At 37.5% G+C, this 22,524-nt stretch overlaps 1 long non-coding RNA gene and 1 pseudogene across 2 annotated transcripts; one reads left to right on the forward strand and one right to left on the reverse strand.

Annotated features, from left to right (window-relative positions):
• The first annotated feature begins 1,964 nt into the window (after window positions 1–1,964).
• Window positions 1,965–2,647, forward strand: LOC309384177 (histone H2A.Z-like; annotated as a pseudogene). Its single transcript has one exon. The product of its transcript is annotated as a histone H2A.Z-like (transcript).
• An 11,140-nt stretch (window positions 2,648–13,787) lies between these two features.
• On the reverse strand, window positions 13,788–20,203 carry LOC309384179. Its single transcript, XR_014173972.1, has 5 exons — window positions 20,156–20,203; window positions 18,865–18,942; window positions 17,702–17,919; window positions 15,150–15,430; window positions 13,788–14,828 (listed from the first exon to the last, which is right to left on the reverse strand). It is a non-coding gene; the product is annotated as an uncharacterized lncRNA (long non-coding RNA).
• Window positions 20,204–22,524: the final 2,321 nt, after the last annotated feature.

Raw genomic sequence — 22,524 nt, forward strand, 5'->3', positions numbered from 1 at the left:
AAACACTTGTTGCTCGCACAGTCACCACTTCACTTGGGAATGGAGAGAGAATGTTTCTGAAATAAAGAGTCGAGAGAAAGAAAAAGCAAACGAACACCATTTCTTTGAAGCTTGTGCCAAGAGCTCTGGTCTTTTAATGGTAGTGTTAAATGGATACTTCAACACATGAAGGAGAAGCTAAGGTGTCCTGTCTATAGTTGGGATGTGCTCTTTGGCAGGGATGCAAACTGTACTGCTTGGTTTCTACAAGCCATGGTCCTCTCAGAATTGGGAGTATAGATGAATTGAAGGGTAGATATTGAAGTATTTCTCCTTCATATGATTCTGTCTGTAGGTAATGCAAACTGGTTGTTCCCGGCTATGAAACTTAACTCCAAACTACGATTGCTTTAGGGACCCAGGAATACTATGCTTGTGAGTTGATAAAGGAAAGGAACTGAAGGAATTTCTTCCAGCGCCTGTAAAATCTGAAAATCTACCTCACTGGATATCCCTGACGGCCTATTCCTACTCAAAGGTCATTTTGTTTGGGTTCAAGCCCACTCTGTGATTTAAAAGATCTGGCTTCAAATGACTCAAAGAGGTTTCTAGCTAGTGAGGAGGCTGGCTGTCCATTTCTGCAATTCTCTAGAATGGCTCTAGCTACCATATTGATGGAGAAATATGAGGTTTACTTCGTCCTTTTTTTAGGATATTTCTGTCCTGAGGCAAAAATATTTCTAGCACATTTTTCCACCTGGGAAAAAAATGGAGGGTAAAAGAGGTGACAATTAGCAAAGCAGAATCAGAAAGAGACAAAAATGGGAGAAAGGTTGGATCTGGTTACTGATTTGGACTCATGACTTTCTTCCTTTCCTGAAAACATTTGTAAATCATTTGATTTTTGTTCTAACAATTTTTGTTTGCAATATCATACCTGGGTTCTTTTTAACTTACTTTTTTTATGGAACTGACAATTGAAGACATGCCAGATTTGTTCAAATTGGGGTTATCACAGTCTTTCTAGTGCATTGGGGTGTTGGGTTAACTGTAAAAGAGACCTCCTGTTTGAAATCAGCATATTTGGCCTGTTGGTTGGACCATAACATTAACTTTCTGCAAACACTGAGGCAAATTGAGGTTCAGTTTAGAGTGCAGGACTAAATGAGTGAATATACACATTCAGAACTTTTTGCATGTTAAAGATATAGACTTTATTGTACTTTGGGTACAACCCTGTCGAAATGTAAACATTTTTAGGCACCACAGATTTTAAAATAGGAAAGACATACATATCTTTCTCATGGGTAAAATAGGGATATAATTGTAGAACATTAGCATCCACCCCTCTCCTAGAAGAATGAAATGTTTTAGGAAATATTAAAAAGGCAGAATATGGATGAGAAAAGGAGAAGTATATTTCTCCCCTTCGGCTCCAGGATGATGGGATTAAGATATGGCCCTCAAGACATGATAGGATTAATCCTCTACCCATCTAGCAACAGAACTCACTAGTGGCACCTGGGGAGATTGCATCACCCAACAAGGCTCAGTCAAACCTGGGACTCAAGACAATCTACAAAGTTACCACTGCATAGCCCCATGGGAGTCTGACAACCAATCAGAATACATTTCTTGCACAGGAACAGGAAGCTAACTCAAGAGAGGGTATAAATCTCTCTCTCTCTCTCTCTCTCTCTCTCTCTCTCTCTCTCTCTCTCTCTCTCTCCCTCCCTCCCTCCCTCCCTCTCTCTCTCAATTAATATAAAAAATCATGAACCAATTCCATCTCTTCCATATGAGGTTGCAATCAGATCTGCCAATTTCATACATAGCCTTTCAAAAATTGGCAAACATGCAAGTTTTAAATGGAGCCATTGCAAAATAGTAGCAGTGGTAATTGAAATCCGAAAAGTAGTCTTCTTTGATTGGCCTAAATGATTCTCTTTGTTTCTCCTCCTGTGGGTGGACAGACATCATTTAAAATGGCTGGAGGAAAAGCTAGGAAGGACTCCAGAAAGATGAAAACCAAGATGGTATCCCATTCACAGTAAGACGGTTTACAGTTTCCTCTTAGTCATATTCACCGGCATCTGAAATCAAGGATGACAAGTCATGGACACATGGGGGCTACAGCTGCAGTGTATAAGTGCTGCTATCTTAGAGTACCTCACAGCTGAGGTTATTGAGCTGGCAGGGAATGCAGTTAAAAATTTGAAGGTAAAGTGAATTACTCCTCATCATTTGCAGCTTGCAATAAGAGGTGATGAAGAACTGGATTCATTAATCAAAGCAACAATTGCTGATGGAGGTGTAATTCCACATATTCATAAATCTCTCATTAGAAAAAAGAGCAAAAAAACAGTTTAAAGGACTACCTATTAGAATTTTCAAAAAGCTATGTTGTCCATTGATAGTGGATTTCCAGTGGACTTCATCTGTGAAATACAATTTTGCCTTTCTTTAATCTTGAAGATGGAGCCCATGAAGCCTTCTACCAAACTTCTGCATTGAGGTCCTAATCTTGTTACATGGCTTCAGAGAAGCTATTGTCTGAAGTGGATCTTGACTGTTTTAGATATGTTGGATTTTAATGGGATTCTTGACATTGTTGCTAATCTGTAATTTTTAATGCATTGAGTACGTTTATTTAATTATACCATGACATTTAAAACAGATTTAGACATCAGCATTGCTAATTAAATGAAATTATAAAAACTTGATTTATAAAGCTTTGGTGTCAATCTCTTGCATTTAAGATCCAAAAGGTCCAAAAGAGAAACAAAAACAGCATTCTTTATGTCTTTGTAGAGAACCTTAAGTCTGGTGAAGGAGTTAAATAAATGGATTGCTTTAAGGCAGCATGTGTGAACCATTTTTTAAGTTGCTGAAAATGTGTATAATTAGTTAGGTCAAGTTCTTGAAAAGTACTTTACAGTAAGCTTTGTATTTATATTGTTTAACTATTTGGTCCCCATTTCATCTTATTGAGTGCTAATGTGCATGCATTGTGCTAGCACACATATAGATTGAAACCCTTGCAAAACTGTTCCAAGACCAATCACTGCCAAAGGAATCACATTAAGCCATATGACTTGTATGGTTTTGGTTTAAGGTGTAAAGCTAAGCATTGTGACTTGTATGCCACATCTGACCTGGGATACTGTTCATGCTGTGCCTTCTTCTAATGTTTAAAACTAATCTTCAGTACTTGCAGCTGTGTTGCTTCAGCTACCAGTTGAAATAAGCAGGATTTAGATAATTCCATCCAGTTCCTGGTATACTAAAATTGAAATCTCCAATTGAATTTAACATATTCAGTATAAGACTGTCCTCTTCCTTTTTTCACTCGCCTAAAATACGTGCCTTAGAATGTATCATTTCAAAAAAAACTGACAATTTTAATACAATAATACAATACAATAGTAGAGTTGGAAGGGACCTTGGAGGTCTTCTAGTCCAACCCCCTGCCTAGGCAGGAAACCCTATACCGTTTCAGACAAATAGCTATCCAACATCTTCTTAAAGACTTCCAGTGTTGGGGCATTCACTACTTCTGGAGGCAAGCTGTTCCACTGATTAATTGTTCTCACTGTCAGGAAATTTCTCCTCAGTTCTAAGTTGCTTCTCTCCTTGATTAGTTTCCACCCATTGCTTCTTGTTCTACCCTCAGGTGCTTTGGAGAATAGTTTGACTCCCTCTTCTTTGTGGCAACCTCTGAGATATTGGAACAATGCTATCATGTCTCCCCTAGTCCTTCTTTCTCTTAAGCTAAACATACCCAGTTCCTGCAACCGTTCTTCATATGTTTTAGTCTCCAGTCCCCTAATCATCTTTGTTGCTCTTCTCTGCACTCTTTCTAGAGTCTCCACATCTTTTTTACATCATGGCGACCAGAACTGAATGCAGTATTCCAAGTGTGGCCTTACCAAGGCATTATAAAGTGGTATTAACACTTCACGTGATCTTGATTCTATCCCTCTGTTGATGCAGCCTAGAACTGTGTTGGCTTTTTTGGCAGCTGCTGCACACTGCTGGCTCATATTTAAATGGTTGTCCACTAGGACTCCAAGATCCCTTTCACAGTTACTACTACTGAGCAAGGTATCACCTATACTGTACCTGTGCATTCCATTTTTGTTGCCTAAATGTAGAACCTTACTCTTTTCACCATTGAATTTCATTTTATTAGATAGTGCCCAATGTTCAAGTTTGTCAAGATCCTTCTGTATCTTAAGCCTATCTTCTGGAGTGTTGGCTATTCCTGCCAGCTTGGTATCATCTGCAAATTTGATGAGTTCCCCATTTATTCCCTCATCCAAATCATTGATGAAGATGTTGAAGAGTACTGGGCCTAAAACAGAGCCTTGGGGTACTCCACTGCATACTTCCCTCCATGTAGATGCAGTTCCATTGAGAACTACACGTTGAGTGCGGTTGGTCAGCCAGTTACGAATCCATCTGGTGGTGATGCTGTCTAACCCACATTCTTCTACTTTATCTAGTAGTAGGTTATAGTCTACCTTATCAAAAGCCTTACTGAAGTCCAAGTAAACTATATCAACGGCATTCCTCTGGTCCACTAATTTTGTCACATTATCAAAGAATGCAATAAGATTAGTCTGGCATGATCTGTTTTTGACGAATCCATGTTGGCTTTTGGCTATTACTTTGTTTGCTTCTAGGTGTTCGCAAATTCGTTGCTTGATTATTTTTTCCAGAATCTTTCCTGGTATTGAGGTTAGGCTGATAGGTCTGTAGTTTCCTGGATCCTGGATTTTTTCCCTTTTTTGAAGATGGGAACCACATCAGCTCTTTTCCAGTCCTCTGGTAGTTCCCCGGTGTTCCAGGATCTCTGAAAGATATAATTCAGTGGTTCTGAGATCTCGTCTGCTAGTTCCTTCAGAACCCTGGGGTGTAATCCATCCGGTCCTGGTGATTTGAACTCGTCTAGGGTAGACAGGTGCTCACTTACCATTTTCTTCCCTATTTCAATTTGTGTTCCTAATCTGATTTTTGTGGTGCTGCTTTTGATAAGTTGGACTGTTTTATCCCTTTGTGTAAAGACAGATGCAAAACATGAGTTAAATAGTTCTGCTTTCTCCCTGTTGCTTGTCACCTTCTTGCCACTTTCTCCTAGCAATGGACCAATTGTTTCTTTAACTTGTTTCTTGTTTTTAACATGTTGGAAGAAGCTTTTTTTGGTTAATTTTTACTTTTGTGGCAAGCCTTTCTTCATTGTGAACCTTAGCATTCCTCACTTCATCTTTACAGGCTCGGGCTATTTGCTGATATATTGCCTTAGTTATGTCCCCCTCCTTCCACTTTTTATAATTAACTTTTTTGTCTTTCAGTTTGTCAGATAGTTCTTTATGCAGCCATGCTGGTTTCTTTTGGGAGCTGTTATTTTTCTTCTTCATTGGTATTGTGCTAGACTGGGCTTTTGTAATCTCATTTTTCAAAATTTCCCAAGCTTCTTGAGTTGTTTTCCCCTTGAGGATTCTCATCCATGGAATTTTTCCCAAGCTCTCTCTAAGTTTATTGAAATTAGCTTTCTTAAAGTCCAAGACTTTGTTACTCGTGTCCTGAGTTTCCTGGGAAGAGGGACTGTATTACTTGAATTTACTGTATTTCTGCTTTGTCAATCCTGTGTGTCATATAATAGATTGTTAATTTGTTTACAGAAAAGATGTACATTCTAAGTTTATTAAATTAAAACCAAATCATAAATCTTAAGTATTTCTATAGAGCATCAATTAGTTTAGACTAAGTTGTGGCTTAACCATGATGGATGTATTAACCCCCAATTAATGTGTTGTAAAAATAAACAGGTATTACCTGTACTTTACTTACCTGTTCTAGTGGGCATCTGTAATGTACAAATAAAGTTGCTGGAAAATAAATAAATAAAAATTGGCAAACACGCGTATCAGTTGTTTGTCAGCGAACAGAAGAATGCATCCTACGTCTTTGCCCACCCATGGGCATTTCCCTTTTAAGTAGTTCAGCAACAAAATGATCTCAATTTTCTAACAGGCCTATGTGAATTTAATCTTTCTGAAACTAGCTAGTTACATGCATGGTTCTTCATCCAGTTAGAAACACACTTCCACATGCATGAATCCCAACTAGATCTCGGTAGCTGTCTAATTTATAAAAGGACTAGATTATTTCCCCTGATGTGAAATGGAATGTCTTCCACACTTCAAGAATGGCTAGAGACAATTGGATACTTGTGGAAATTTGAGAAGAGTTAAAGCTCACTAGCACCAGTGATCCTCTCACTGGTTGTCCTTAACTTCAGAAAGAACCTTTGTGGAGAAGGGCATTGGGCTTTGAGGATGTTTGCATGTCTTTGAAATACAAATCCTACCCTTGGGGACTTTTCAGAAGCAAAAAAAAGGGAGTTGAGCCTTTCCTTTTTTGCCGAAAAGGGTCACTGGGAGGGGAAGAAATTAAATTCTGACAATGAGCATCCTTAGAAGCCAATTTCTCCTTCCTCTTACAATCCTTTCAGTGGTGAAAAACACCCTCTTGTCTACAAACATCCAATCAACAGAAAAATATTTTCTTCAGGAGGGTGGTGTGAAGGAGGAAAAGCAACTATACTGCCTAGCAGATACAATTGCATTTGGCCAGCACAGTCCTCTTCACTTCATCATCTTGATGTTCATGTTTTGTCTTCTTACTTAGGATACTTCTGTTAAAATATCCATAATAGCATTATAGAAATATACTTCAAGTATTGGAATAAGGCTGAGCTTGATTTAAAAGGGGAAACAGAAATCTGATGTTCTCATGAAAATATAGGAAATATTTTACCATTGAAGCTTCCACGGTATTCTTATAACCAATACAGAGGGTAGTATTTTCTGCTTTTTGTCAAGAATATGAAATACAAGTCAAAATGAGTTTAGATTTTTCTTTCAAAACACAGATGGCTTTCATACTTGTAAGCATCATTTTTGATGTAGTAGTTAGGTTCTCATAGTTGCACACATCATACATTATGATGCATAAACAGCACTATATAGCATTTATTTCTGAAATGATAACCTTTTTACTTGCACTAGTCATTCTCTCTCAGCCCAACTTACAGGATTGTTGTTATGGAGAAAATAGAAGGAAGAAGGTGTGTTGGATATATTCACCATTTTCAGTTATTTGTAACAATAATAAAGGTGGGATATAAATAAATATATAAGGAAGAGGACACAACATGATACAACAGCTGTTTTCAGTTACAGAAATGTTGCCCCATCATTTTGGCTGACAGGAGACATTGATCATCATTTCTTTTTAACTGTTATAATAAGCTAGTGGGATGAGTCAGAAGATCATATTGTGACAGGTCTTACAATTATTTTGTCCCAGGGAATGGAAAATTCTTTTGAAATTGCAGTGAAAGAAATGTACTGATTTGTAAGACTGTATGGCGCTTCGAAGAAGCTTTCATTTAATGAGGCTTTAGTCAAAGAGCTCCTTCAGGATGTACCTCAGTGTTGTAAAGCTGATGCACCAGGCGTAAATCCTCCTTAAACCATAGAAACTCATTGGTGACTATAAGTCCCTCTCAGCTCCACTGCACAGGAAATTTATGGGAATAAAAAAAAAAAGGGGGGGGAGATCTCATGTAAGGCAAACATAAGCTTTTGTCTTCACATGGGATGTAAATCTAAAAAGCAAATAAAGCAAGACTTCTCTTTGGAAAACCTGGCTGGAGCAGTTCTGCCATTTGATAAGAGGGATGTTTGCAGAGACATCTTTTTCCATGGAGAAAAATTGCCATCAAGTTATTGGACTATTTTGAAACTTCAGTTCAAGACATTGAAGTGGAGCATTCCAGAGGAGAGGAGAGGAGAGGACAGGACAGGACAGGACAGGACAGGAGAGATAAAGTTAATATGTAATTCTAATACCACTTTACAAAGTCTTCATAAGACCACACTTGGAATACAAATGATGAGACTCTAGAAATAGCGCAGAGAAGAGCAACAAAGATGATTAGGGGACTGGAAGCTTAAACATACAAAGAACCGTTACAGGAATTGGCTATGTGTAGTCTAATGAAAAGATAGACTAGGAAAGACATGATAGCAGTATTCCACTATCTGAGGGGCTCCTACAAAGACAAGGGGGTCAACCTATTTTGCAAAGCACCAAGATGAGAAACAATTAATGGAAACCAATTAAGTAGAGAAGCAACCTAGAACTAAGGAGAAATTTCCTAACAGTGAGAGCAATCAGCCAATGGAACAACTTGCCTTCAGAAGCTGTGGATGCTACATCACTAGAGGCTTTCAAAAAATAGACTCAACAACCATTTATTTGGGTATGGGGTCGCCTGTTTTGATTAGAAGATCTCCAAGGTCCCTTCCAACTCTATTATTCTATGACATAATTTTACAAATGATTGTGTTGCTTCCAATCACAACATGACCTTTAAAGTGCTCCATGGCTTAGGTTCAGGGTACTTGCGAGACCACCTACTGCCACCAGTAGCCTCCCACCGTCCAGTACGATCCCACAGAGTTGGCCTCTTCAGGGTGCCGTCGGCCAGGCAATGTCAGCTGGGAGCGCCTTCCCTTTGGAATGAGCTGCCCCCGGAGCTTTGCATAATTCCTGAATTCCGGTCCTTCCGGCGCGCCCTAAAAAGTTGGCTTTTCCAGCAAGCCGGCCTGGCCTGAATAAAATAAATTATTAATTTTTATTGTTAATTTTAATTTAATTTCTAAATCTCATTGTAAATGTCTATTGGGTTGTTTTTTTTTTTTGGATATTCTATTTAATCTTTTTTTTTTAACTTTTGTAATATGTGTTTTTATGTTGTACGCCCCCCCTGAGTCCTTTGGGAGAAGGGCGGCATATATGTTTGTTTGTTGTTGGATTTATATGTTTAAAGTCCAATAAACCTAAACCTAAACCACTGTGAGAGTCTGGATTGTAGCAACACCTCAAGTTGGAGTGGAGGGCCTTGTACAATCCTACTCTTTATATAACCATATAATCTTCCCAGAAGATTATATACATTCCACTGTAATGTGCTTAGGTGATGTTTTACTTCATTGCTTTATTAATATACAGTAGATTCTGCTATTTGCACATTGTTAATCACTGATTTAGCTGGGCAGGAATATCACAATTTGTCTGCCGCTCAGAGCCTGATAATGCAATAATAAATCTTTACCAAATCCAACTGTGTGCTCCCTTCTTTTGTTAGCTGCATCCCAACAAGGAGGAGATCAGTCAAGAGTTTTGCCAGAAGCCCTTTCACGTGTGTGCCACCTAGTCTGTCTCCACACAACTTTGCTGAAGTTTCTCTTGTGGCAGTTCCACATCAGGAGAAAACTGTGGAATAAAGATCTGAGAATTCAGACTGCCAAGGGGAACATGGACAAAGAATCCAAATAACTCTATAAATAATAAGCGGGCTAAAAAAAAAAATCTTCTCAGAATCTGAAATACTACTGCCTGTAATTAGTTTATCAGTGTAATTGTTTCTAATTAGACTCTAGAGGCACATCAGAGACTTGAATAGCTTTACAGATGGGTGGGGGGAAAGGTGGGAGGGAGAAGAATAGTCTCCACTCCCACGTTAATGACAATCATAACCCTCTAAGCTGTCAAGGAGGCTTCTGGTCTAATTGAAACCATTCTTCATGGAATGGGAGGCAAGATGATTTGTGAAAAAGACACCCTCAGCATGTAATTTTCTATGTAACAAATCTCAAAAGATGGAAGCTCTTTGATCTTGATTCTTCTGTTATTGCTGTTCACACTGGGAAGGGTGCTTTAATGAAACAATCTCAGGGTAAATTACTGCCTTTGAAGTCCTCAAAATGTGCTGCCAACCCAATTTCTGGTTTTGTGGAGGTTGCAGCAGCAGTCACTCAAGGTTGCTTAATGGAGCACCAAAACTGGAACAGCAAGACATCAAAGGTTAAGGTGGCATGTGATTAATAAGCCAAACTATTCATTTGTTTCTGCCTTAGAGGCAATCTGATACCTTATTGTCCTTGGCTAATTTATACTTTGTGAGTACTTGCTGTTATTACTTATAAAGTCGGCCAAGGAGCAAAGTGAAATTTACATGGCGTGGGTAAATTGAGTAATTGGGTAAATTTGTAAATTGAGACATAGGATCTAAGCCAGGGATGGGCTCAGAGCTTCAACAGAAACAACAACAACATTTGTACAGCACTTCCACGCATTTGAAGCCTTCTGCTGACATTTGGAAAATGATTTGAGGGGTAGGCAACTTAATGTCGGCTGAAGGCTAGATGCGTTCACTGAATTAATACACTAAATGAATAAGCTGTAGGGGGTACTCTGGATGCTGGTGGGTGAAATCGAAGCTACTATTTCTCTCTCCCTCCCTCTCTTTTTCTTTTATTAAGAAAAGGCTGCAGGATAAAGGCCTTATCACAAACGCTTAACACACATGGTCAGTTTGATTTTGTGACTTTAGGGTCCATTATATTTTATACATTTCTCTCTGTGTCTCTGTCTCTGTCTGTCTCTCTGTCTATGTCTCTGTCTCTGTCTCTGTCTCTGTCTCTGTCTCTCTCTCTCTCTCTCTCTCTCACACACACACACACACACACACACACACACAGACATCCAAAAGTCATCCAATCTCCACAAAAGGATGTCCAACCTCCATGTAACAGCACTATCAGAACCAAAGGGCTTCAGGCAGGTTTCATCTACCTATACATCCTGCCATTATATTTGCAGTTCCATGCAATGATATAGACATAAGAAAAATAGGGATAAGGCTACCATGGGGCCCTCAGGAACAAGGGACCTGGCTGGGTGTCAGTATTTGTAACTGAACTCAACCATTTGTTGAGGACCATTTGAAGTTACAACAGCACTGAAATAAGCGCCTTAGGACCAGTTTTCACACTTACGACCATTGCAGTATCTCCAGGGACACGTGATTGAAATGTGGGAGCGGGGTGGGTCACGTGATGATCATTTGTAACCTTCCCAGCCAGCTTCCGATAAGCAAAGTTAATTTAGAGGAAGCCAGATTCGCTTAACAATTGCAGTGATTTGTATAACAAAAAAGGCAGAAAAGGTCATAAAATAGGCCCCAACTCACTTAACAACTGCCTTGCTCAGCAATGGAAATGTATGGCTCCATTGTGTGTATCCACCCTGTTTCAAACTGCATTGCAGAGAAACAGATGCAGAACTACAGTATAAGGGAAAAAATAAAGCTGTCTTTTTAACCTTCAGGCCTTCCAGGTTAATACCACCCCTTTTGAAGATCTACACTGGTACTTTGCCTGTGCAAAAAAAATTGAAAATCCAATGAAACCTCTTAAGAACAGACGTATCTCTAGGTATATAGTACTGGACTGGCATATGACAAACTATTTGTTAATGAAGGAAGTCAACTTGTCTATTACTTCTTCAGTAAAGTGTTACCATTATTGGAAAGTAGAGAAATTTCACATATGAGGTTTCCTAATGGAAACAGTTAGAAATTCTCTTTTTTAAATCACCTGTTTGTTTCACAATTTTAATGGACTGCTCAGGATTTAAGAGGATTAAGATACTGTATGTTAGTCATTATAAATTATGAGAGTATCATTAGTTGAATGTGAATAACTGGATATATCATTTTAAAAGCTTTATAATCAATATTAACTCTATAGTTAATAAGTCATAAAATTCAATTATCTGCAATAAATTCTGTCCATACCAGTAAAAGTCTAAATCTAATTTAAAACTCCTATAAAATTAAAATATGCACTTTCTACTTACAGAAACCCTAATTGTGGATGTGGCACAGATCCATGTATTAAACTGTAATCTAGAAAAATATTTTCTAAACTGAATTAATCTCTATGTTAGAATTACTCCTGAAATACAAAATTATTCTAGACATTAAGTCATATTCCCACAATGTAGTTAACTGTTCTTCTATAAAAGTGATCAAACATCTTTTCCAATAAAAGACATATAGGATCTTTGCAGTAGCTAGCATATACAAAATTAATTCAGTGTACTTTATAAGAATATTTGGTTTCATGAAGATTAGTAAAAAATATCAGAGGTTGAAGTGGGAATTCAACTTTTTTTATATAAAGATTTTTTTTATTTTTGAATAAACACAAACAGACAAAACACACACAAAAAACCACAAAAGTATCTTCCATTACAAATTGTAAAAAGTGTGTTGATTGGTTACAAAAAATTCTGTGCATTCCTTCCACAGTCATCACCTACAATTCATATCAAATCATATATTTTAAATCAAATATATTTATATATACTATTATCATCATCATACCTCAACCTTCATTTGACTATAATTGTTTTTATATCCTTTTATATAAAATATTCCAGATTTAAAGCAAAACCACATAATGGCATTCCATTAGCTCTTCCCAATATCATCCAGTAACATTACATCTTTATAACATGTTCTAAATAAAAATTGGTTATATTTAATAACAGAGTTTCTAAACCTCCTTTCGTAGTCACCATTTGCAATTTATATCAAATTTTCTCTTATCAAACCAATACATATACAGTATATGCATTATTATCATTCTCAATCAATTTTAACTGTATCCATTATCACTTCATTTTATACATAATGCTCTAAATTTAACTAAATTTGACTTATTTTTTTATTATAAGCTTTCATTACATCAACCTGTGTCTTTCCAGTAATAGTGCAGTCTTATGTCTCTTGCCATTTGTGGCATTAGTATTCTGGTTATTTCCTTAGTAAGTTTTGTATGGACTTCTCTTCACAACTTATTGCTTATTGCATATCTTGTATAAGCTTGAAATCCTCCATCTGCTTCTTCGATCAGCTTATCTTTGGTTATCACTAGTGCTTCTGACAAAATTTCTCTCCTTAGTTCTATCAATTCTTCTCTCTTTTCTTCTTCTATAATTTGAAATCTGGGGTAGAGCTCCAGTCCATCTATCTCCCCTTTCCATATTCCACTCTTTCCTTTTCAACCACTCTCATTTCACTGTCAGTATCAACAATTTTCTTGTCTCTTTGTTTATTTTTTCCTTCAATTTTTAGCACTCTAACCTCCACTTTCTTCATTTGATGAACATCCTCAATTTTTCCATCAAATTTTACTGTTCTACGATCTATGTTTTCCAATCTCTTCTCAACTTTCTCTGTTACATCTAATAATTTTTGAAGTTCAAACATAATATTTTGCAATGTTAAGGTTTCTTTTTCATGTTGCGCCATTCTTCCAACTTGACGCAATGTGTGTTGACAGGGGGGCAGAGGTCGACCCTGAGGCCACTCTCTTGTGGGGTGCCGCAGGGGTCGGTCCTCTCGCCCCTCCTGTTCAACGCATATGTGAAGCCGCTGGGGGAGATCATCCGTGGTTTTGGGGTTGAATACCATCTGTACGCTGATGATACGCAGCTGTACATCTCAACCCCAAACCACCCCAACGAGGCTGTCGAAGTGATGTCCCAGTGTTTGGAAGCCGTCGGGGTCTGGATGGGGGACAACAGACTCAAACTCAACCCCTCCAAGACTGAGTGGCTGTGGCTACCGGCACCCCGGTTCAGCCAGCTAACTCCATCGCTGGCCATAGGGGGTGAACAACTCCCCCCTGTGGAGCGGGCGCGCAATTTGGGCGTCCTCCTAGATGCCCGGCTGTCTATGGATGACCATGTGGCAGCCGTGGCAAGGGGGGCGTTCCACCAGGTTTGCCTGGTGCGTCAATTGCGCCCCCTACTGGACCAGGATGCCCTACGCACGGTCACTCATGCGCTGGTGACGTCTCGCCTGGACTACTGCAATGCTCTCTACATGGGGCTTCCCTTGGGACGCATCCGAAGACTACAGCTAGTCCAGAACGCAGCCGCGTGGGTGATTATGGGGAGCTCAAGATACTCCCACGTGACACCTCTCCTGCGCGAGCTGCACTGGCTACCTGTGGTTTTTCGGGTGCATTTCAAGGTATTGATTACCATCTTTAAAGCGCTCCATGGCACAGGACCCAGTTACCTGCGGGATCGTATCCTCCCGCACACATCCCTACGACCAATCCGCTCTCACAGGGAGGGACTACTACTGGTGCCGTCCACTAGGCAGTGCCAGCGGGCGACGCCTAGGGGTAGGACCTTCTCTGTGATGGGCCCAACCCTCTGGAATGACCTCCCCCCCCGACATTAGAACTACCACTGACTTCTGTTCCTTCCGTCAAAAATTAAAGACTCACCTGTTTCGATTAGCTGGCCTGGCACATTCTTAGTTTTTACCTCCCGGTGGATATATTTTAATGGGTAATTTTGGGTAATATTTTAACTCCTGGGTTATTAGAGCTTTTAATGTACTATATTTATTATTCTATATACAGTCTTGCAACCTCCTCCACCTACGTATTTAATTATTTAACTGTTTTATGTATGTATTTTATAACGCATTTTAGTGACTGTACACCGCCCCGAGTCCCTTTCGGGAGAGGGGGCGGTCTATAAATATGAATAATAAATAAATAAATAAATAAATAAATTGTAAACACTGCCACTCTGGCATTCAAAACTTTTTATTTAAAGCAAGTTCATTTATAATCTTTCAAGACAAGGGTTTGTTTTCACTCCACTCCAGCTGCCAATAAAGCTCCTGAAGAGCACCTGTATAAACAGCCCATTCTGTTCTCGCTATCACTCTCTATAAACAAGCTGAGGAACCTTGAAATGCAAAGTCAAATGATCAAAGAGAAAAAAGAAAAGACAATATTTCCAAGCCTTCCAAGCCTCCAGCTTCCAAGTGGCAGTGTTACTCCTTTTCCCTCTGTTATTACAGCCCTCTTTGTATTCCGTTTATATCTTCTTTATATTCCAGGCTAAAAGAAAACAAAATTCTTAAATGGAGCAAAAAAAAAAAAAAACCATCCAATCCAGCATTATGAAAATAAGGAAAAAGATTTTAATCCATAGGTATAAAAAAAGAATATAAAAAAGTAGAAGAAGAAAAACTAGTCTGTTCAATTTAAAGAATAGGAAACATTTGCAAAAGTTCCATCCATAAAAGAAAATTTAAAAAAAGGTATAACACACTGCCTAATGTAGCTTAATTTCGCCACTTGTTCTCTTCTGTTTTCAAATTTAATTTAGCTTTAACTTTTTTGGGGGTAGTCTCTTTTATAATAATAAGATTTTCTCACCAGATGGACACACTTTCTCTTTCCATTTTCTTCCTGTTCCGGAGCTGTCCCAACTTCAGCAGCTTCAATGGCTGCGCTTCTGTCACGAGCAAAAAGAGATTCTCCTGGATCAATCAGGGATTTTGCGGTGTCCCTGAGATCAGCAGGACTCTTCCCTGTCACTGTCTCTTTGATTTAGATCCAAAAGGACCGTCCAGCGGCAAAAGTATCAACTGCGATCTTGGAGTTCCAAGATCACACGTCGTGTCGTTGCGACGTCAGCTCCTCCTTCTGGAATTCAACTTTTAAAATTTATTTTATTCTAGTATTAATATTTTTCAACATTATTAAGCTTTACAGCATTGCTACCATTTATGAAAAAATATCCAAACTGATTATTACATGTCCATCAATTTTTTTTAAAAATAAAATTTTCTGATATTTATTTTAATATTTTAGTAATTAAAACTGGGCTAATATATCAGTCATAGAATATCTTACACCAATATTGTCTAGATATAGCATTCAGTGTAAATTTAATATTCTTATGCTGAAATTCCTATTGTTGCCTTTTAGAAAAAGCTAAAAATTCTAAGGAGTAGAAGATCCTAGAAGCCTTCAGAAATATCTTAGGATATTTTGTTTTTCACATTTTGTTTTGTTTTTTAGATAATTATCATTTAGATGAGTCTCTACAGAAAGATTAATATTTTTGCGAGTTTAACCTAAAATAATGATATTGAGAAAGAAATAACCTTATTGAATTGTTATCTGGACAATTAGACTAGACAAAGATAGATTGGATAAATTAGATTGGCTTATTCAAGGCTATGAGAGACTTAAAATGTTAATTTTATCTATTCACAATTAACCCATATGTGGTCACCTGTGGACAATAACATTTTCAGCATCTCTCAAGCAATTATTCTTATTTTTCTTTGAATACCTTATCTACCTCAATATATGTCTCAGCAAATGCTTGAATTTATAATTAGTCTCTGATGAAATAACATAAAGCAATGAACGTTAGCTACATCTGTGAATCTCCATATGTTGTAAAACTGCAACTCCCTACTTCTTTAATTAGAAAAAAGTCATTATCTACATTTATTGGTGACTGGGAAACTGAATTTTTTGCATAAAAATGAAAAAGCTTGTAATTTATGGTTTTGATGATTAGACAATGTGGATTATATAAAGAAGAAGAATATGTATCTTTAGAGAGGGAAATCAAAATATATTTGTACATATAACTGCTGTGAAGAATATCAAAAGCCACCTTCTTATCTTTTTTTCCTCTTTCTTTTATATTTTTCTTTACTTTTACTTTTCTTGCACTTTTTGCTTTTGCTTTGGTCTTTTTTCTTCTTTATATTAGTTTGTGTTAATTTTTAACTTATTTTTTTTTAAAAAAATTACACACACACACACACACACTTCCCAGAAGTGCTAATTAACACATTCAGTGCTAGAATATATCTGTAGAGGTATGTATTCTAATATCTAAATGGCCACAAATCTACCAGTCTTGCTATAAATACAATTCAGTCAGTCAATCAATATTTATTACAGTCAAAGACCAAGAGTACTTTTACAGTAAAAATACTCAAGAAATATCTAGTTAAAAATTCTAGAATAAAATAATACAAATAACAAATAAAATCTACATTAAAATCATAATTTGGCATCCTATCTTTCAGTTGCACATAAACAAGAACACAGTCTAACCATTAACCCAAGTAATGTATAACTACTTCAAAAGCAAAATGAGCCAAAAGTGTTGGCAAAATAAACTTTCAGCATTACTATATGCAAAAAAAAAATTGCATTTACCAGTTAATGTATTTAATGGCTTAATGAAACCAGCTTTCATGTGCCAGCTTTCATGAAACATGAAAGCTGGCACATGAAAATATATGTGAGATTATGTGCTTGGTCTGATGATACCATCTCTGTAACAAATCATGTTGTGCCATGGCACTTTCAAGCAAAAAAATCAAACATACCAGTCACATTCCCATTCAACTTTATGCTGACCAGTGCAACAGGGAAAGGTTTAAGTTATAAATTATTTTCGAAGTCTTAAGTTGGAAAAAAAGTTTGTATGACTACTTCTGTTAACACTTTTCTTATATTGTTATTGTTGCTTTGTCTTTTGCAATCTAAGAGGAAGGAGAGAGAATTGACATGTGCAGAATTATCTCTTTCATCATAATCTTCACATTCAATTACAGTGGAAATGAATAAATGGGAGAAATCCTCTACAAACTTTATTTTATTTGCAAAAATGTGGATTTAAGGAATAAATGAAACATATAATTTAATTTCTTCTCACACAATTTCTCTCTCTCTCTTTCTCTACTTCCCCCAGTAGTCCTGCAGATATCCCCAACTTACTCCAAAGAATTACCTATTATTCCAGAGTAGATGTGGGAAGTTTGCAGGCCTTGTCTGATCTCAAGAAGCTAAACAGGATCAGCCTGGATTATCATTTGAATGGAGACCACCAGGGCTGCAGACTAGATCAGGAAATTGAGAAAACATTCTAGATCTAGAAGAAAACAATGACTTACTGTTTCCATAATGTTGCCAAATAAAATTACACAGATGTGTTCGTGTGGTCATCAGGAATCGACTACAACTCAATGATATACTTTTCCTTTTACTCTTATGGAAGACTGCAGGGGGAGCAGGAACACCATCCTCCAATGGTCTGTTTCATTCGTAGAAGAACACTGATAAATTACATTCCTTCTCCTGCCTCAATAGACATTTGTGATTCTGGATGCTACTGGATGAAATAAATTTAATTAAACATAATGTGCAAAAGCAAGGAAGAGAAAGAAAGAGAAATTAGCCTTCATGGATATAGAATGCTGCTACATGTATTTTGCTATTGTAAGGCTGATATATGCTAATTTATTTCTTTTATCTTTCTTTGCAATTTATTTGGGTTTTTTTTTTTAGTCACTGCATAAGTCTTACGTAGTGTAGTCACTGTATAAATCTTATGTACTTATGTGGTGACATAAATCACTACAATATGGTGTAGGTGCTTAATTGTCTTCTATATAATTACAGAAAAATAAGGATCACTAATAGAATGTGGTTGGTCAGAATTGTATAGAACAATTATAAACCATAACTCAATCAACACCCCACGTTATACGAGACTATTGTTTTGAATAACTAATATCTCCAAGTTATTGTTGAATGCAATAAATGCATAGAAAATGAAAGGTGTCTAAACCTGACATTATAACCATCAACACCCATCAGCCCTTCAAGGTAGACCATGCTAGGAAACCAATGCCATGTAGATCCATACTGTTGCTGTACTGATAGTCATCAATTTATGACCATAAATGAGTCTGGAATTATGGGTGTTAGTTGTGCTGTTCATTGAGTGGGCCATCATGTGACTGATTCAATATATATAGTGGCACTAAGCAAACATGGTAGTTGTAAGGCAAACATAGCAGTCATGAAGTGAACCCATTTTGCTAAAAATCAGAAGTTAACACTGGTTTCCAACAAAAAATAAAAAAATAAATTGTAAATCATAGACATGTGATCCAGAGAGGGGGCGAGTTCTGCTGGTTTGCCCCAGATCAGGCAAACTGGTATTGGCGGTGGCAGAAGATTTCACCCACCCACCCGGATGCTTCCGCGTATGCATAGAAGCGTTGTGCGAACACGCACAAGCAAACCAGTAGTAAAATAAATTGAAACCTACCACTGATGTGACCCCAGGGTGCTGCAGACAACCATAAATATTGGTCACCAACTGAGTGCCAAAAATGCAATCATGTGACTGGAAGAAAATGTCAGAACTTCAAATCTGGGTTGATAGGGTTTGTTTTTTTTGTTTTTTTGGAGCTCATTGTAACTTTAAATGGTCATTAAGCAAGGACTACCTGCACAATTATAGCACAGAATCTTGAAAGTCTGAATGCACTACCCACCTCACTTTACACACACCACACACACACACACCACACACACATAGTTTATCTGTATGTCTGAGCCTGGACCAAGAAAGTTGCATGAGTAAACATCTAAGACAAGCCTCTAGGAGGGGCTTGTTTTAGATATTTACTCATGCTACTTTCTTAGCCTAGGCTCAGACCCCTTTTATCTGACCTTGTCTTTATACTGGATCTTCCAGCTGTCCTTCAAAACCATTTCCTCTGCGTTCTGTGTCACTTTTTAATTTGTTTTCTCTCTGGCTGTTTTTGGCAATTTGTAATGATTTAGTATTAAGACTGCCAATCAAAGTTTAATAATGGAGATTCCAGTTTATATTCTAGAAAGGGGAGAGAATTTAGAAGGTGTGAATGGAAGCTATGGGTCTGAGGTTAGCGTGGAGTCCACACACTAGGAAACCTCCATCTGTCAAGGAAACTGATTTATGAATATATATTCAATATCAGGTAAGGAAAGGATGAATAGCCTAGATTATAATTGCAATATTAATTTGAAAATAACCACTATTAAGTCATTTAATAAGAGTTAATCCATTTCCTCATTTAAATAATAACAAACTGATTGTGTTATTCTACCTTTTTCCATGTTCCACCTATATATAAAATAAAACAAAAGAAACACAATAATTTCCCGAACCAGGAAAGAGATTGGTGGAGCCTTTAGCAATATCCCTGGGTTTATGGAAGTATAGCTGACTTAAAGAGCAAATAGAATATAATAATAAGTTGCTTTCTCTTAGCCCTACCTGCCTCACAAATTGTTATATGGATAAAATGAAGGGAAAGCTCCATATTCATGTCACAGATTATATGGAGCTTTCCCTTCATTTTATCCATATAACAACTTGTGAGGCAGGTAGGGTTAAGAGAAAGCAACTTGCCTGAAATCATTCAGAGAAATCTGCAATTAAGTGACAATCTGAATCCCAGAACTAATATTTTAACCACTAAGCTAATCTGGTTTTATCCATACAGAATCCATATTGTATGGAACATGTAACAAACCCTGAAACAGTGAGGAAGATGGAAGAGGAAACTTACCAGGAGTTGCTTTCGAAGATTTTTTTTTTAAAAATAATTCTATTTGGGCCTCTTCTTGGAATAACTTGTTTCTCATCAATTACATTTTGCAAAAAAAAAATCCACTGATTTTTAAAAATCCAAGGGACTCCTCTTGACTGGGGGAGGGACATCCAACCCTTTGATCTCAAAAGGCTACCTTATTGCATGCTGGTTCCTATCAGAGCAAAATGAGATTAGGACATGGAATAGAGCATGTGAAAATGACAGAGGGTTAAGTGAGGCAGGAGACGGGAGGCAGTATTCTAACAAATAGACAGTGTGTGTGTGTGTGTGTTTGTTTGTGTGTGTGTGTACATGTTGTGCTGCTTGCAACATGAAATAAAAGATCCTTTTACTCAAAAACAGGCTGAACGTTTAATCACTGTCCATCTTAACGAGGGCAGTTTTCTTCACAGTTTTAGAGAACTGCAGACAGTGGCAAAATGTTATCTGAGGTCCATAGCCATGGGCATAGAGCAAAGAAAGTGAATTTGACGACCTGGCTACATCTGGAGTTTATCAGCTCTTTTCCTGGTTAGTATTACAGTAAACAATTATCTGCAGATCAGGAGACAGCAAAGACTTTAAAGACCCAAATTACAGAGAAAGACAGAGAGAAGGAGAACAGAGGAGATAAAAAGGAGTCTATGCATCTTATCGTGCTAATGAAATCAACCTGACAGGCATGCCAAGCTGCAAGGGTATTACACTGTCTGGTATTAAATGAGCAGTTACACCACTGGTTCCTGTGTCAAATAGCAAATGGACACACACAAAAAAAAGATGAAAAATGCCCAGCAAGGTCACTGAAAGTGATTGATATGCATCTGTAAGACAGCTGGTCAATTTAAAAAAAATCCTCAGCAGAGTTGCCTGGATCATGACATCTGTATTCTTTCTTCTTTTTTTTTGATGAGAACTATAAGACTGAGAATTTTACACAGTGCCTTGGTAAGTCCTAAAAAGAAAGAACATGGCTGAAGAGAGAGTGGGGAGATCAAGTATGGTTCTGTTCTCTGATCATAGATGTGGTCAGTCAAGTTGTTGAACTTCTTAAAACTTCACAAAAGCCACTGTAAAGTGAAAAATGGAAAATAAAAGTTTGATGAAAAGTTAAGAAAAATTCCCATTTGTTTGCTATTTGTGTCTATTTTTCCATTAAATTTGCATGAATTCTAATGTGTTGGGAAAAGCCAGCGCATATTATCAAATATAAAAAAGAGAAAAAAAATAAAGAAAGGGGGGGGAGGGAAATCAAGCTACTATGTGGGTGTCAGATTGCAGGAAATACAGGAAGACAGTTCTAGAACCAGGACTGGAGGGATAACTCATCTAATGTAGAAAGGACACAGTTTAACACTTGAAAAAAACCTTATTGGTCACATATCATGTTCATTTATTTTCCTGAACAAATTTTTAGAATGGACAGTCATCGGCAATATTTATTAGGCCACTGAGTTTAGAAGACATTACCTCCACGGCAGCCTGAGAGGAGACTATAATGGGAATTGGAAGATTCTCAGCTACTGTTTTAATCACCAGCTGCTACTTTTTAAGCTAAATAATAATAGTTAGTTGAAAAGCATAACTCAGACAACAGTTTGAATGTAGCTCAGAAAAAAGTGGGTTGGTAAGGATTATGCCAGTTTTTGCTGTGAAAAGTCCATTATAAAATACCAGTGAACCGTGGCAAATTCCTGTGTCACATCAAGAGTACAGAATATTCTGGGGGGCATGTCACATGTGGCATATCTAAAGTAGTTTCCAGATTTAGCCTCTGGTTCTAAAAATGGCTCATTTTCTAGGAAGTCAGTTTAATATATATCTATGGAGAGTTTCAATCATCAAAACTAAGGTTGCCCCAAAGGTGTTGGTTTCCTTAAGATGAGAAGCAAAACATTCCCAAGGAAGAAAACCAAGAAAGTCCAGTTGCCTTTTGAACAGCCCATTTGGGTTTAAAATACAGGTTCTGAACTTGAACTGCCTAAGGAAGGGAAAGTTGGAATGGCTGGGAAGGGTTGCCATTTCACTGGGAGCACATAGCCCACATCAATAGCAGCTCCATCAATATCTGCACAACCCAACATTGGGATAATCCTATATCATTCTGGGCATTGTTAAGGAATATTCCTCCCCAACTCTTCCCACCCAAAAAAAGAAAAAAGAAACAACAACAACAATTCCAAAACAACCTACATTAATGACAAGAAAGAAAACACAAACATTATTTCACTTATAACACAAAGTGCAGTAATATTTCAAAAGATCTTCAGTTTCCCCTTTCCTCTCAATTACTCTCAAAGCATTAGGAGCAGAGGCGGGTTGCTCCCTGTTTGGCCCGGATCGGG

The sequence above is a fragment of the Natrix helvetica genome (assembly GCF_964273705.1).
Source record: "Natrix helvetica genome assembly, chromosome: 1".
Classification (NCBI taxonomy): Eukaryota; Metazoa; Chordata; class Lepidosauria; order Squamata; family Natricidae; genus Natrix; species Natrix helvetica.